We start from the raw sequence: 19,215 nt of genomic DNA, 5'->3' as shown, positions 1-19,215 counted from the left end.
GATCTGAATTTTTATATGTATTTAAATATCCACCATTGTAAGGCTTAAAGCTCTTGAATTTAAAATTTTTATTTTGAATATTTCTTGTTTGATTCAAAGTGGATGTTATTAAATATTACTTATAGTACCTTCTGGAAGTTCATACTGAAATTTGATCGCATTTGGAGCTGATTTAAGTTGACTGAGATCGAATTTTTCAGCTGAAAATCAAAGAATACAGTTACCTAACAGTATATTGCTACGGTATATAATATATTGTAGGAGTATATAGCTATACTGCAACAGTATACTGTTATAGTATATAATATACTGCAACGGTATACTGTAATAATCGAAAAAGAACACAGTTACCTAACAGTATACCATTACGGTATACAATATAATGTAGGAGTATATAGTTATACTACAATAATATACTGTAATAGTATATTGTAGTAATAAGCAATATACAACTACAATATGCTGTAATAGTATATAATATTCTGCAACGGTATACTAGTTTAATGTAATAATATAATGTTGAATGAAGAACATAAGATATCATTTTGATATATTGTATGTTATTTTGGTATATAATATATAATTCAATAGTATATAGTTTACTGCAATAATATCTTGATAGTATACAATATAATGTTATAATTGGATCATTTTTTAATTTTTTAAATTTTTTAACTGGATCCTTTTTAAATATCTTAACAAAATTCTCGTGCTTTTTACAAAATAAATTCTTAAAAGAGGTGTTTGATTGAATTCCATGAAAATGTTATTTATTGCATTAGAAGTAGATGTAGAAATAGACATAAAGTAGTAATATGCCTATTTGGTATATTCATATACTACTGTGCAACATATTTTACAATAATGTTAGATACTAATATGTGAACCGGTCATCTATGATACTCTATCAGTATATGATATATACCACGTTGGTATCATAGAGGATTGACTATTTTTTTGGAAGAAATGAACCAGGCCTCTATGATATTATACCATGTGAGTATTATAGGGGATTGGGTGTGTTATTATAAGGTATGAACCACACCTCTATGATACCGTATTAACATATGATATATACCATATGGGTATCATATATGACTGATGAATTTTTTTTGTTGTTAAAGAATTGAACCATTCCTCTATGTACCCTGTAGTATATAATATATACCATATGGATATCATAGTATACTACAACAATATACTTCAACTGCTATTAATATATCTTTTTGATATACTATATGCTATAATAAGTTATTTTTTAATAATTAATATATAAAAAATATTTAAAAAATACTATATCAGTTATTTTTTAGTATAGTGAAAAATGAAAGAGAGAAAAATATAAAACAAAAACAAAAATAAAGAAGCAAAAAAGGTGTGCAAAATTAGATTATGGAAAAAAATCGAAAATAAAGAAAAAATGATTTGAAAATAATAATAAGAAATAAAATTAGAAAATTAGGAAAAAAATGAAAGAAAAAAAATAGAAGAGAAAGCGGCTATAATGTATAAGTTGGTCTAATAACATATTTAGAGAAGAAAAAATGAGAAAAAATGATAAATATATCTGTTATATTAATAAAGGTGAACAAATATTTACTATATCAGTTATCTTTTGTTATCGTATAAAAAAAAAGAAGAATAAAGAAAAGGAGCAAAAGAAAGTGAATAAAATTAAATTATAAAAAAAAATAAAATAAAACAGAAGTTAAATAAAATTAGAAAAGGAATAAAAAAATAAAGAAAATGAACAAAAGGAAAGAAAAAAAGTAAAAGGAAATGATAGATTATGGTAAAAATAATAATAATAATAATAATATAATTGAAAAAAGGAGAGAAAAAGTAAACCATAGAGAATAAACGATAAAAAGAAGTAATTACATATAAAAGCTACAATGGGTAGAAAGAGTAATTAGTTTAATGGGTAGAAAGGTTAATGAGTAGATAAGGGTAATTAGTTTAATTTTTGTGCGTAAAGTTATAAAACTCCCTTTATAAATCACATGAATTGTATCAGTCTCATAAAAGAGGGCACAACCCACTCTGGCCCAAATTAATCAAATCCAACAAAGGAAGTAAATAAAAGTGCACATTTTTAAATTTGAAACAATGCAATAGTAAAAAAAAAAAAAAAAAAAAAGAAGGTGAAAATTATTTACATCCCCCAAATTTACTTTAAGACTCAAACTCATCCTCAAACTTTGAACAATTATCATTTTCATCATTTTATCTTACGCAATGTCTATTTTATCTTTGATATTTTCAAGTCCCCATATATATACTACCTTTTTATATTGTCTAGTTATTTTTTAATGCAGGTATTTATTCATAATTTAAATAATATTATATCTTATTATATAATTTAGTCTAAGTTCACTAACATTGTAAATAAAATAATCATATTATGAATATATTACAAAATGTATTGCTACTTTATTATCATTATTATTTTAATATTATGTATATTAAAATGCATATAATGTATGTCTGTGTGTGTTTGTGAGATTTTAAATTTTATTATTTATTATTCTTCATGTGTATATATATTTTTGAGTTTTGATTGTTATTAGTAGATTTTTTCTAAATTATAATTAAAGTTCATGTAAAGTGTTAATAGATAATTTCTACAAGTTTATTATAAAATTTACCTCTATTTTTCACCCATTATTTTTTATTACCTGTATTGTATAATTTATAAATTTTTACTCTCTTTTATTATCAATTTTGTAAATAGATTGAGTTTTGATTGATATTAATAAAATTACTAATACGAGTAAATTATTTATTATATTTATTTTTATTATTTATTTCACTATTGAACATTTTAACTTATATGCTTGACTATTACTTCTAACTTTTTTTAGTTTTGAAAAAGTTTCTTTAATTTGTCTATAGGTAAGTCGATAACATAAATTAAAATAAAAAATATCATTATATTAAAGAATAAAAATAAGAGAAAAAAATTATAAAGGGTAAAATAGGTATTTTAAGAAGTAACTTTCGATATGAGGAGCAGAATGACAATTGTTCAAAGTTGGAGGATGAATTTGATTTTTAAAGCAAACTTGGGGGATGCAAATAATTTTCACCCAAAAAATAATAATGCTACGGAAATTCTCATTAAATTGAAACGATAAATTCAAATGAAATATAATAAATCAGTGCATGGGGAGAGATATTATACAAATTTCATCTGATTTTAGAAGCATACTTTTGACTTCTTTTTTTGTTTGTGCATATTGATGAAGATTTCTGCTCTTTCAAACTGTGGAACTCAATGCAGTTGCTCATCCTTGAGCCTCTCCCAATTGGCATCAGTGGTGGACCCAAATGGTGGCTAGCGGGTTCAGTTGAACCCGTTTCATAAAAAAATAATATTGTGTACATGTATAAATTAGGATTAAAATTGCGTAAATTTTATATAAATATTTTATTTGAACCCATTTGACAACTATTATTTTATCACTAAATTTATATACTTCTAAGATTGAATTCGCTTGCACAAAATTTTGGGTCCGCCGCTTATTGGCATGCCTCATATCCTCAAGCCGGATTGGTCGATCTTGAAAGTTCTTGCATGAGCCTTTAATTTATATGATCATATCCTCTTTCGATCTTCTATTTGTTTTTAATCATCCTCTTTTGGAGTCGTGTATTTAATTCGGAGAAGCTCCTGGAAATCACATATCATTAACACACACAGGGAGTAAATTTATGACAATAACAATCACAATAACAAATTTAATGTAATCCCACAAGTTGAATTAAGAAAGAAAAATGTATATGATATATCTTACCCCTATCTTGTTAAGATAGAGGTGTTGTTTCCTTAATATTTTCGATAAACTCTCAACTCGAATAACTTTATGACACTATCTATCATAATTTTAAAGTTATAACCATTGTGTTTAACTTAAAAATAAACACTTCTCAGAAATTAATATATTTGAGAATTTAAAACCATTGTACAAGAAAATCATGGTTGTATATAGTTTAAAAATTTATGCTTATGGAGTGTCTGTGACGTGAAATTCTTGCAAAACGAATATAGTTTATGTATATGGTAATATCGGGTTATATTAAATGATCGAATGATAGCGTGATACGTGAAACCGGAGACAGGCGGAAGACAAATCAAGTAAGAACCAAGATCGGGAACAACAACTGCAGTTGACATCGGATAGGCCCCGAAGGGAGCATAATCAACGTGAGCGGGTCGAATGTTTGTCACCGGATAGCATTTAATGAAGAATATTCCCTAGTATTAAATAGGCAGCCATTGTAGAGAATTTTGGCATTCATGGTCTGCCATTACATATTCATCAATGGCTCCTTTTATTGGCATTTAAGAGGGGCTTGATCCAAGAATCTTGTTTCCTAGGTACAACTATAAATAGCAGTTTCAACAACTATTATAGAGAGATGAAATCTCTAGCAAAACTTATGCTACATTCTATTCTCAAGCTAAATAATATAACTTTACTTTCTGTTTTATATTGCTTTTATTTCTGTCCTCGGAAGCATCGATCTGGGAGCCATGCCTATCATTCCCTTTGATTTCAACGCTAAGTCTTATTTTTAATCCAATTTATTTATCATTTTGGATCAAATCAGTTCGCTTGATTATAAACCACATAATAAATTCAACTGTACCGTTTTATGGGTAAATAGTTTGACGCTCACCATGGGGCTTAGACGATTGCGTAATTGAGTTGATCCTTGCATCTATTACTAACTCGTTTGATTCTTTGTTTTATAGCAAAAATCGAAAATGGCAGCTAACGATGTCAACATCGCACACAACGTTGAGGCGCATGAAAATTTGCCTCAACATGAGGATTCAATCCGACTCCAAATGGCCCGAATCTATTCAAAATAGTACAATACCATCAATGCGCGCTAATGGAATGAATCCCACAAGAAAAACTACAAAAATTAGGCCAAAACCCGAAATTGGCTCAAACTCGCCCCCCCGGGCCCATGCCTCAAAATCCGACAAAATTCACGAAACTAGAAATCTCATTCACTCACGAGTCTAACCATATTAAATTTACTAAAATCCGACACTAAATGGTCCTCCAATCCACAATTCCAACTTCCAAATCCCTAGCCTCCAACTTCCAATTTTCACCTTAGATACACATTAACTAGGTGAAAAAACACATGGCAAGGCAAGATTATTGACCAAAAATAAGCACAAGGGACTTACCTCAAGAAATGCCTCGAAAATGCTCTAAAGAATCACCCTAACCCGAGTTTGCAAAGCCAAAAATGATAAAAATCGCGAAGCCCTTCGGTTTTAATCACTGCCTAGGTATTTCCGCACCTGCGGAACCTGGGCTTGCACCTGCGGGTGCACTTGTATGGAAAACGTGTGCATCTGCGCAACTCACTTACCCCCTCTGCCTTCGCACCTGCGACGAAAGGGCCGCACCTGCGCACTTGCGCCTGCGGACGTCCCTTCCGCTTCTGCGCAACTTGTGCATTTGCGAACAGCCTTGTGCATTTGCGGGCATCGCAGATGCGGAACTTGCTCGCACTTGCAACCCCAGGACAACTCTCGACTTCTCGCATCTGTGCTTCCGTCTTTGCATGTGCGGCTCACGCACCTGCAGTCTATTTTCCGCAGGTACGAAACACCTGAACCAGCAAAGGCGCACGATTTTCCTAAGTCCAAATTTCTTCCCATTAAGCATCTGAAACAAATCCGAGGCCCCCTGGACCTCGACCAAACATACCAACAAATCCTAAAACACCATATGAACTTAGTCGAGTTCTCAAATCCCATCAAACAACGCTAAAATCATGAATCACCCTCCAATTTAAACTTAAAGAACTTGAAACTTCAAAATTCTACAAACGATGTTGAAACCTATCAAATCACGTCCGATTGACCTCAAATTTTGCGCACATGTCATAATCAACATTACGGACCTACTTTAACTTTCGGAATCGGAAAATGACCCTGATATCACAAATTTCACTACCGGCCCAAAACTCCAAAAATTTGACTTTCGCCATTTTAAGCCTAAATGAGCTACGAACCTCCAAAACACAATCCGGACATGCTCCTAAATCCAAAATCACCTAACGGAGCTAACGGAACCGACGAAATTCCATTCCAGAGTCGTCTTTATACAGTTCCGACTATGGTCCAAATCCTAAGGCTTAAGCTAACAACTAGGGACTAAGTGTCCCAAAATACTCCGAAACTCAAAACCAATCATCCCGGCAAGTCACAATAGCAGAAAAAGATTTGGGGAAAGTAGTTAATAGGGGATCGGGGCTATTACTCTCAAAACGACCGGCCGGGTCATCACATCCTCCTCCTCTTAAAACAATCGTTCGTCCTCGAACGAGTATAAAGACATACCTGAAACTGTGAAAAGATGAGGGTACTGGCTGCGCATATCCTGCTCGATCTCCCAAGTTGCCTCCTCGACCAGCTGACCCCTCCACTGGACCTTTGCTGAAGCAATATTCTTTGACCTGAGCTTTCTTACCTGCCTGTCCAAAATGGCTACTGGCTCTTCAACATAAGATAGATCTTTGTCCAACTGGACTGAGCTAAAATCCAATACATGAGTCGGATCACCGTAATACTTCCGGAGCATGGACACGTGGAATACCGGGTGAACTCCTGCTAGGCTAGGAGGCAAGGCAATCTCATAAGCAACCTCCCCAACTCGCCGCAATATCTCAAAAGGACCAATGAACCTCGGGCTCAACTTGCCATTCTTCCCGAACCTCATGACACCCTTCATAGGCGATACCCGAAGCAAGACCCGCTCACCAACCATAAATGCTAAATTACAAACCTTACGGTCTGCATAACTCTTCTGCTTGGACTGGGCTGTGCGAAGTCTCTCCTGAATCACCTTCACCTTATCCAGGGCATCTTGGACCAAATCTGTACCCAACAATCGGGCCTCACCCGGCTCAAACCATCCCACTAGGGACCGGCACCGCCAACCATGCAAAGCCTCATACGGTGCCATCTGAATGCTGGACTGATAACTGTTGTTGTAAGCAAACTCTGCAAGTGGAAAGTATTGGTCCCATGACACTCCGAACTCCATCACACAGTCACAGAGCATATCCTTAAGAATCTGAATTGTGCGCTCGGACTGCCCGTCCGTCTGATGGTGAAAGGTTGTGCTCAACTCCACCCTAGTACCCAACTCCTGCTGTACGGCTATCCAAAACCGGGATGTGAACTGTGTACCTCTGTCTGAAATGATGGATATTAGAATACCATGAAGGCGGACAATTTCTCTAATATAAATCTCAACCAACCTCTCAGAAGAATAAGTGGTCAATACTGGAATAAAATTAGCTGACTTGGTCAGCCGATCCACGATCACCTAAATAGCATCAAACCTTCTCAAAGTCCGTGGAAGTCCAACTACACAGTCCATGGTGATCCGCTCCTACTTCCACTCTGTGATCTCTAACCTCTGAAGTAATCCACCCGGCCTCTGGTGCTCATATTTGAATTGCTGACAGTGGAGACACTTGGCCACAAACCCAACTATACCCTTCTTCATCCTCCTCCACCAGTAGTGCTATCTCAAATCCTGGTACATCTTCGCGTCACCGGGATGAATGGAGTACCGTGAGCTATGGGCCTCCTCGAGAATCAACTCCCGAAGCCCATCTACATTGGGCACACAGATCCGGCCCTGCATCCTCATCACACCGTCATCACCAATAGTCACATCTCTGGCATCACTTCGCCAAACCCTGTCCTAAAGAACTAGAAGATGAGGATTATCATACTAGCGCTCCCTGATACGGTCATAAAGAGAAGACCAAGCAACCACACAGGCTAATACCCTGCTAGGCTCTGAAATATCCAATCTCACGAACTGACTGGCTAAGGCCTGAACATCCAAGGCTAAGGGCCTCTCAGCTGCCGGAAGATATGCCAAGCTCTCCAAACTCTCTGCCCGGTGACTCAAGGCGTCGGCCACTACTTTGGCCTTCCCCGGGTGGTATAATATAGTGATATCATAGTCTTTAAGTAGCTCCAACCACCTCCGCTGACACAAATTAAGGTCCTTCCTGGACAAGTACTGCAAACTCCGGTGGTCAGTGTAAATCTCACAGGGAACACCGTACAAATAATGACGCCAGATCTTCAGGGCATGAACAATAGCTGCTAACTCGAGATCATGAGCTGGATAATTCTTCTCATGCACCTTCAATTGTCTAGACGCGTAGTCAATCACCCTACCGTCCTGAATCAATACTGCTCCAAGGCCAATCCTTAAGGCATCACAATAGACAGTGTAGGACCCTGAACCTGTAGGCAATACTAATACTGGGGCTGTAGTTAAAGTTGTCTTGAGCTTCTGAAAGCTCTGCTCACACTCCTTGGTCCACCTGAACGGAGCACCTTTCTGGGTCAGCCTGGTCATAGGTGCTGCAATGGATGAAAATCCCTCCACAAAGCGACTGTAATACCCCGCCAAACCAAGGAAACTGTGGATCTCCGTAGCTGATGATGGTCTAGGCCAACTCTGCACTGCCTCCACCTTCTTCGGATCTACCTTGATCCCATCACAAGACACTATGTGGCCCAAGAATGCCACTGAATCAAGCCAGAATTCACACTTAGAAAATTTTGCATACAACCTCTTCTCCCTCAAAGTCTGAAGCACGGTCCTCAGGTGCTACTCATGATCTTCCCGAGACCGGGAATATACTAGGATGTCGTCAATAAACACAATGAAGAAGGAATCAAGATTAGGCTGGAATACACCGTGCATCAAATACATAAAGGTTACTGGGCATTGGTCAGCCCAAATGACATGACAAGAAACTCATAGTGACCATATCTGGTCCTGAAGACTAAAAGCAGTCTTCGGGATATCCGGCTCCCGAATCTTCAACTGATGATAGCCAGAACGCAAGTCAATCTTGGAAAACACCCTGGCACCCTGTAACTGGTCAAATAAGTCATCAATACGAGGCAATGGGTATATGTTCTTCATTGTAGCCTTGTTCAACTACCGATAATCAATACACATACGCATAGAACCATCCTTCTTCTTTACAAATAAGACCGGAGCACCCCAAGGTGATACACTAGGCCTGATGAAGCCATTATCAAGCAACTCCTGCAACTGCTCCTTCAACTCAGGAGGAGCCATACGGTAGGGAGGAATAGAAATGGGATGAGTGCCCGGCAATAAATCAATGCCGAAATCAATATCTTTATCGGGCGGCATACCCGGAAGATCAGCTGGAAGCATATCTGGAAAGTCCCTCACTACTGGAACTGACTCGACTGTAGGGGTATCAATACTGACATCTCTCACATAGGCCAAATATGCATCACATCCTTTCTCAACCATTCATTGAGCCTTAAGAAATGAAATGACCCTGCGGGGAGTATACTCTAAGGTACCTCTCCACTCTAATCTTGGCAAACCTGTCATAGCCAGCGTCACGGTCTTAGCGTGACAATCAAGAATAGCATAATGGGGCGACAACCAGTCCATGCCCAAGATAACATCAAAATCTACCATACTAAGTAATAATAAATCGGCTCTGGTCTCAAAACCACTAAGAGCAATCAAACACGACCGATATACGCGGTTCACAATGAGAGAATCTCCCACAGGAGTAGATACATAAACAGGGGAACTCAAAGAATCCCGAGATATCCCCAAATGTGGAGCAAAAAAAGAAGACACATATGAATACATAGAACCTGGGTCAAATAATACTGATGCATCCCTATGACAGACAGGGACGATACCTGTGATGACTGAATCTGAAGCAATGGCCTCTGATCAGGCTGGAAGGGCATAGTACCTAGCTTGGCCTCCCCCTCTAGGGCGACCTCGACCTCCCCGACCTCCATCTCTAGCTGGCTGAGGAGGTGGGGTGGCAGCTGGTGCTAGAAGCATGGTCGGAGGACCCGGTGGACCACATGGAGGCTGATAAGTTTGTGGAGGTGCACCCTCCTGGCTCTGGGGCAATCTCTAACCAGGTGACGAGTGTCACCACACTCAAAATAACCTCTTGGAGGACGCGGCGACCGAGACTGACTCGGACCTGGCCTGATGGACTGGCCGATAATAGCACCTCGAGTAGGAGGCATACTGGATACTGGCGGTGCATAATAGGGCTCCTGAGGTCTAGGAGGAGCTGGGACACCGCTGGCTATTGGAAGAGCTGAATGAACAGGGCGACTCACAAAACCCCTACCATAGCATGCTGCTGGTGTACGAGCTCCTAAATAATGACTAGTCTCTCGAGACCTCTTGGCCTCTCTCTCCTCTCGGTCACGGGCGAACATGCCCTCTACTCTCCTGGCAATGCTCACTGCCTGCTGATAAGTGATGTCCATCTCCAACTCCCTGGCCATACTGGTCTGAATACTGGGGTGGAGTCCCTCAATGAAGAGACGAACCCTCTCTCTGACTGTAGCAACCAGAGCCGGCGCATCATCTGAATCTAGTCCGCTGAAAGTAGGTGGGTGGTACTTCTTGTACCCCTCAAGTCTGAGCTGCTCTGCCTCAGAAGCAGCTACCCTGATCTCATGCTGAACCGGAGCCACTGGGGGCATAGGAATATACTCTGGGGCCTGATCAACCTGGACCCTCTGCTCAAGAGTGCGGGCTGCGGGAGTCTGTGCCCCTCCTATTGCGGGTCCTCACCATCTGTGAGAAAGAATAGAATAGAATCTTAGAATTTTTGGTGTCAATAACTCGCACGACAAGGAAATCAAAGAAATGTGATTGTTCTTAACAGTTACATAACCTCCCGAAGATAAGTACGAACGTCTCCGCACCGATCCGTGAGACTCTAATAAACCGGCTTGTGACTCGCGACTCCTACGAACCTAGTGCTCTGATACCAACTTGTCATGACCCCAAATTATCCCTCCATAAGGTGTCATGATGGCACCTAGTCTTTACGACTAGGTAAGCCTAATATTGCGAAAAATATAAAGAAACACAACATTTTAAAGATAAACAACCTATTATAAATAGCCAAGAGTAGTACCACTCGGCATATACAAAATAATTTTCCAAGACCCGGAATATCACTAAGTCACAAGTTGCGATAATCTATGTAGCTCTATACAAAAGTGTGAGGATAATAAAGAAAGTATCTAGGCGAGGGAGTAGAAGGGGACTCCGAAGATCTGCGGACACAAACAGAACTACCTTGAAGTCTCCTAGAATCAACAGCACGCACTAACCCCAAGGCTGATAGCTCGTACCTGGATTTGCACACGAAAACATGTGCAGGGAAGGGCATGAGTACACCATAATGGTACCCAATAAGTGCCAAGCCTAACCTCGGTTGAGTAGTGACGAGGTCAGGTCAAGGCCCTACGTAAATATAATAAATTAGACACTAAAAGATATAAGTAGAATTTATGGTAACACACATAAAGAAATTTTTGAAAATTTAACAATTAAGGGAGCCCTCGGCTATAAACAAGGTAAACGTAGTGGGAAATCTCTCGGGATACCGTCCCATAGTTTCAAATGAATATGCAGTACAAGGGGATTTCCCGGAATACGTCCGTAGTCCCAAAGTAAATATGCAGTGCTGGAGGATCTCCCGGAATACGTCCGTAGTTTCAAAGTAAATATGCAGTACATGGGGATCTCCCGAAATACGTCTGTAGTCCCAAAGTAAATATGCAGTACAGAGGATCTCCCGGAATACGTCCGTAGTCCCAAAGTAAATATGTAGTATAAGGGGGATCTCCCGGAATACGTCCGTAGTCCCAAAGTAAATATGCAGTGTTGGGGGATCTCCCGAAATACGTCCGTAGTCCCAAAGTAAATATGCAGTACAAGGGGATCTCCCGGAATACGTCTGTAGTCCCAAAGTAAATATGCAGTAGAGGCGGATCTCCCGGAATACATCCGTAGTCCCAAAGTAAATATGCAGTAGAGGGGGATCTCCCAGAATACGTCCGTAGTCCCAAAGTAAATATGCAGTACATGAGGATCTCCCGAAATATGTCCGTAGTCCCAATTTAAATATGCAACGCAAGATGAAATGACAGGTATGGCGTCGAGTTATACAGTTTATACTGGATACAGATAAGGCAAATAAGGACTTAACTAAACATGACGCACAGAATGTCAAATAGGCAATTAAAATACGTAAGCATGCTTTTCTAGTCTAAACTACACAATTAAACATATTAGTACAACATAATAAGAGGAGCAATTTATGATTTAAAAAGGTTAAACATGATTTTTTGCAATAATAGCCCGTGTACGTACTTGTCACCTCACGTACACGGCGCCTACACACCAAATAATATCAAGATATCCTAAGGGGAAGTCCCCAACACAAGGTTAGGCAAGCCATTTACCTCGAACCGCTCAAATCAACTCGATATCACGTTCTTGCCATGGGTATCCGACTCCAAATGGCCCGAATCTATTCAAAATAGTAAAATACCATCAATACGCGCTAATGGAATGAATCCCACAAGAAAAACTACAAAAATTAGGCCAAAACCCGAAATTGGCTCAAACTTGGTCCCCCGGGCCCATGTCTCGAAATCCGACAAAATTCACGAAACTAGAAAGCTCATTCACTCACAAGTTTAACCATATCAAATTTACTAAAATCCGACACCAAATGGTCCTCCAATCCACAATTCCAACTTCCAAATCCCTACCCTCCAACTTCTAATTTTCACCTTAAATACATATTAATTAGGTGGGAAAACACATGGCAAGGCAAGCTTATTGACCAAAAATAAGCACAAGGGACTTACCTCAAGAAATGCCTCGAAAATGCTCTCAAAAATCGCCCTAACCCGAGTTTGCAAAGCCAAAAATGATAAAAATCGCGAAGCCCTTCGGTTTTAATCACTGCCCAGGTATTTCCGCACCTGCGGAATCTGGGCTCGCACCTGCGGGTGTGCTTGTGCAGAAAACGTGTGCATCTGCGCAACTCACTAAGTCCAACTCTGCCTTCGCACCTACGACGAAAGGACCGCACCTGCGCACTCATGCCTGCGGACGTCCCTTCCGCTTCTGCGCAACTTGCGCATTTGCGAACAACCTTGCGCATTTGCGTGCATCGCAGATGCAGAACTTCCTCTCACCTATGACCCTAGGACAACTCTCGACTTCTCACATCTGTGCTTCCATCTTCGCATGTGCGGCTCGCGCACCTGCGGTCTATTTTCCGCAGGTGCGAAACAGCAGAACCTACAAAGGTACCAGATTTTCCTAAGTCCAAATGTCTTCCCGTTAAGCATCCGAAACATACCCGAGGCCCCCGGGACCTCGACCAAACATACCAACCAATCCTAAAACACCATACGAACTTAGTCGAGCTCTCAAATCCCATCAAACAATGCTAAAATCACGAATCACCCTCCAATTCAAACTTAAAGAACTTGAAACTTCAAAATTCTACAACCGATGTCGAAACCTATCATATCACGTCCGATTGACCTCAAATTTTGCGCACAAGTCATAATCAATATTACGGACCTACTCCAACTTCCGGAATCGGAAAATGACCCCGATATCAAAAATTCCACTACCGGCCCAAAACTCCAAAAATTCGACTTTCACCATTTTAAGCCTAAATGAGCTACGAAGCTCCAAAACACAATCCGAACATGCTCCTAAATCCAAAATCACTTAACGGAGCTAAAGGAACTGACAAAATTCCATTCTGGAGTCGTCTTTATACAGTTCCAACTACGGTCCAAATCCTAAGGCTTAAGCTCACAACTAAGGACTAAGTGTCCCAAAACACTCCGAAACTCAAAAACAATCATCCCGGCAAGTCACAATAGCAGAAAAAGATTTGGGGAAAGCAGTTAATAGGAGATCGGGGCTATTACTCTCAAAACGACCGACTGGATCGTTACAAAATCATATTGTTATCAATTTACCAACATCAAGACAAGTTGTACAGGTTATAGAAATAAACATAAGAAAATTACAACATCACATGAAAATTATCAATACCACAACCCCACGTCATCACATATCGTCCCTGACAATAGCCACCCTTTTCGCTCCTATTGCCACCCTTATCACTCCTATAGCCACCCTTATCGCTCCGCCCAGACAATATCAATAGCCACCCTTATCGCTCCTATTACCACCCTTATCGCTCCTATTGCCACTCTTATCGCTCCACCCAGACAATATTCCAACAAACACAACAACAGTGAAATGCCACCCTTATACCCACATAATATCAACGGTGAAATGCCACCCTTATCTCCCCAAAATAGTAACTCACACAACACAACAATTTACATGGGAAATTAACACGATAATATAATAATATCAATTCATATCACAATTTACCCAATGGCCACAACCAAATTCCAAAGATATAACAAAATCAATTAATTTCACAACAAATAGCCCAAGGCTCCACACAATGTATATAACACCCAAAAACAGTCAATTGAGATAGAAATTACTCAGCATAAAGCAAAACCTTCATTAATGAAAATTTAGTAATTATATTTACACTTATTCTTAAGCTCGCTTAAATTAATTATTTGCATAAGGAGATTCATATTGGAATTAATTTCCAAGAAATATTAAACCAACAATACTCACGAAATTTCATAAATATTTCAAGTAACAATCACATCAAATTATCATATAAAAACAAATTCAACAATAAGGATTTAGGCATTGCAAACAGATGATTTAATAATTTTCCATAATTTTCCAATTTACTACGTAATAATGCCTAAGACTTTATTTCAATGAATTTTGCACGTTTAAGCCCGAATACGTACTCGTCACCTCGCGTACACGGCTTTTCATATTTCACAAATAGCACATAAGACTCAATGCCTAAGGGGTAATTCTCCCACTCGAGGTTAAGCAAGACACTTACCTTTTTGAAGTTAGGCCGATATTCCAAAATAGCCTTCTTGCTTGAATTGGCCTCCGGACAGCTCAAATCTATCCAAATTAATTGTATAACTTCATTAAAATTTATCGGAAACAATTCCGGATAATAATACGTCGACTTAAAATTTTATTCTAAAAAGTCAACAAAAGTCAACGCAAGGCCCGCCCATTGGAACCCGACATAATTTTCATGAAATCTGAACACCCATTTCGATACTAGTTCAACCATACCAATTTTATCAAATTCCAATAACAACTCAACCTCCAAATTTTAAATTTTCGTTTTTGGAAGATTTTGTAAAAATCTTGATTTCTTCCATTTAAATCCGAATTAAACGATGAATATAATCATAGATTCATGAAATATAATCACTTTAGGATATAAAACACTTACCCTGGTCGAAGTCGTGAAGAAATCCTCAAAATCGCCCAAAAACCGAGCTCCAAAATCCCAATCGAAAATGAAGAAATGACAGATTTTCAATCCTTAAGTTTCTGCCCAGGTTCGCATTTGCGGACAAAAACTTCGCAATTGCGAATGAACAGTACCTCACTTGAATAGTGTTTTCGCAATTGCCATAAATGGTTCGCAATTGCGAATGAACAGTATTTTCGCAATTGCCATAAATGGTTCGCAATTGTGAATGGACAGTATTTTCGCAATTGCCATAAATGGTTCGCAATTGCGAATGAACAGTGTTTTCGCAATTGCCATAAATGGTCCGCAATTGCGAATGGACAGTGTTTCACTAGAAATCAACAAACTCAAACTTTTTCGAAATGATTTGAAACCACCCTGAAACTCATCCGGAACCTCCGGGACACAAACCATATATGAATTTCAATCATAAAACATGCTACGGACCTGCTCGCGCACTCAAAACACTAAAAGGAGGTCGTCTTGACCCAATATTGACTATGGTCAAACTCCCAAATTTCTTAACTTTACTAGTCTTTCAACCAATGATCCAAAAATACACCTAAGCCCCTCGGGACCCGTCAATTCATACAAAAAAAGTTCTAAAACATCATACGAACATAGTCGAAACTTCAAATTACATCGAACAATGCTAGAACCACGAATCATACCCCAATTCAAGCTTAATGAAACTAAGAAATTCCAACTTCTACATTTAATGCCGAAACCTATCAAATCACGTCTGATTGACCTCAAATTTTGCACACAAGTCATAAATGACATAACAGACCTATACAAATTTTCAAAACTAGATTCCAACCCCAATATCAAAAAGTCAACTCCCCGGTCAAACTTTCCCAAAATTCTATTTTCGCAATTTTAAGCCAAATTCCACTACGGACTTCCAAATTATTTTTCGGACAAGCTCCTACGTCCAAAATCACCATACAAAGCTATTGGAACCATGAGAATTTGAATCCGAGATCGTTTACTCAAAAGTCAACTCTCCAGTCAACTCTTTCCATTTATGCTTCTAAATAAGGATTGTTCTTTTAATTTAATTCCGAATCTTCAGTAAATCAAACTTGACCACACCCGTGGGTCATAATACATATTGCGAAGTTGCTCGAGACCTTAAGTCACTGAACGGGGCGTTAATTCTTAAAACGACAAGTCGGGTCGTTACAATGATGTTATTGTTGGTATGGATTGGCTCCATAGGCACCATGCATTGGTTGATTCTAGGTTGAAGCAAGTGACTTTTAGAAGTCCTGCATACTCACACATAGTAGTTCAAGGAGAAATATCATTGACAACTAATATTATTTATGCGGTCTTGGCAAGGAAGATGATTTGTCAAGGTTGTGATGCCTATCTTGTTCATATAGTCGATGGACGATTGGGTAGTCCAAGTCTTAAGGACATACCAACCATGTGCGACTTTCCTTCTGTATTTCCTGATGATCTTCCTGGGTTGCCTCCAGAAAGGGAGATTGAATTTCCTATAGAGCTTGTCCCTGGAACTTCTCCTATTTCTATCACTCACTATAGAATGGCTCTAGCTGAATTAAAAGAGTTGAAGGCTCAATTGCAAGAACTTCTTGAGAAAGGTTTTATCCGTCCCAGTATTTCGCTTGGGGAGCTCATATTTTATTTGTGAAAAATAAAGATGCCACTCTTAGGCTTTGCATTGATTACCGACAGCTGAACAAGGTAACAATCAAGAACAAATGCCCTCTGCCTAGAATCAATGACTTGTTTGACCAACTGAAGGGTGCCAACTTGTTCTCAAAAATTGTCTTGAGGTCTGGATATTATCAGTTGCGCGTGAGGGAGCAAGATGTTCCTAAACCTGCTTTTAGGACCAGGTATGGCCATTATGAATTTTTGGTAATGCCATTTAGTTTGACAAATGCTCCTGCTGCATTTATGGATCTAATGAACCGTGTATTCAAGCCTTACCTTGATCAATTTGTGGTGGTCTTTATTGATGATATTTTATTCTATTCCAATAATAGAGAAGATCATGATAAGCATCTCCAGATTGTCATGCAAATTCTGAAAGAGAGGCAACTCTACGCGAAGCTGTCCAAATATGAATTTTGGTTGAGTGAAGTGGTGTTTTTGGGGCATATTGTATCAGCTGAAGGTGTGAAGGTTGATCCTAGTAAGATTCAAGCTATTGTTGATTGAAAACCTCCTAAAACTCCAATTGAAATCAGAAGTTTCTTGGGTTTAGCAGGATACTATATGAGGTTCGTGAATGGCTTCTCTATTATAGCTTCTCCTTTGACCAAACTTTTGGGGAAAGACGCCAAATTTGTGTGGGATGAAAAGTGTCAAGAGAGCTTTGAAAAGCTCAAATCCTTGTTGACACAAGCTCCAATACTTTCTTTGCCAGCTGAAGGGAAAGATTATGTGGTATACAGTGATGCATCTCACCGTGGCTTGGGTTGTGTTTTGATGCAAGAAGGGAAAGTAATTGCTTATGCCTCTCGAAAGTTGAAATCGCATGAGTTGAATTATCCCACTCACAATTAAGGGTGGCAAGTGGACCGGGCCCGGTCCTAAGTGGGCTTCGCGGGCCCGGTCCTAAGTGGATCGGTCCTATGCGGTCCGGTCCTAAACGGTCCCGGGCTTCGCGGGCTTATTGCTGGAACCGGCTCGGGACCGGGACCACGAACTAACAGTCCCGGGTTAAGTGGGCCGGTCCCGGGCCTAAGTGGGCCCAAACGGGCCCAAGCGGGCCCAACAGAAGCTTTCTATTTTTAATTTTTTTTTATAGAAGTTAGAGAAAAAAATAGTAATAAAGATATATAAGCTATATTCGATTTATATACTATATATACATCTTAAAATATATATATACTATATTATATATACATAGTATACATCTTAAAATATACTATATATACATCTTAAGATATACTATATATACATAGTATACTAGATATATATATATATAGTATAGTATAGTATCTCTCTCTCTCTCTCTCTCTCTCTCTCTCTCTCTCTATATATATATATATATATATATATATATATATATATATATATATATATATATATATATATATATATATATATATACACACACACACACACACACACACACACACACACACACACACACACACACACACACATATATATATATATATATATATACTATACTATATATACATAGTATATAAGTCATATTCGATAGTATACATATTAAGATATATATAATATATATAGTAAGATGTATATATATATTATAGTATAGTATAGTATATACTATATATACAACTTAAGATATATAAGCTATATTCGATATATTCGATATATATATATATATATATATATATATATATATATATATATATATATATATATATATATATATATAAGCTATTTAGTTGTGAAAATTCACTAGTACTAGAACCTTGAGAACCCCTGAACCCTGCCCAAGCACTAAGTGCTCTTACTCCCGCAGTTCTTTTAGATGATTGAGAACTAGAAGAAGTAGGAGTTGGAATATTTGGTCTAGCTTGATCTAATGCAACTTGATAAGCATTATAAATAGTTTGAACATTTATTTTAATTGAGGCTATTGCGTTCGGAAGTGTAGACAACTCCTCATCTTCAAGTGCTAAACCATTATAAACAGTTTCATACCAAAATTGAGGACCTCCTAATTTCATAGTAGGATTTAACAATGCAGCAATACCATAAATAGGGAGAATAGGGAAAAAAATATTTTTTAATCTTTTTTCTCATGGAATCAATAGCAAGTTGATAAATTTCCCCACCATCTGAAAAATGATCAAACAAATTTGCAAGTTCTGCAATACAAACTAAACAGTTAGAAATAGTAGGATAATATTGCCCAGAAAATTCATTTGTAGCAATATGAAATTTTTC

The sequence above is a fragment of the Nicotiana tabacum genome, chromosome 4 (assembly GCF_000715075.1).
Source record: "Nicotiana tabacum cultivar K326 chromosome 4, ASM71507v2, whole genome shotgun sequence".
Classification (NCBI taxonomy): Eukaryota; Viridiplantae; Streptophyta; class Magnoliopsida; order Solanales; family Solanaceae; genus Nicotiana; species Nicotiana tabacum.
Note: the sequence above shows the minus strand (reverse complement) of the source record.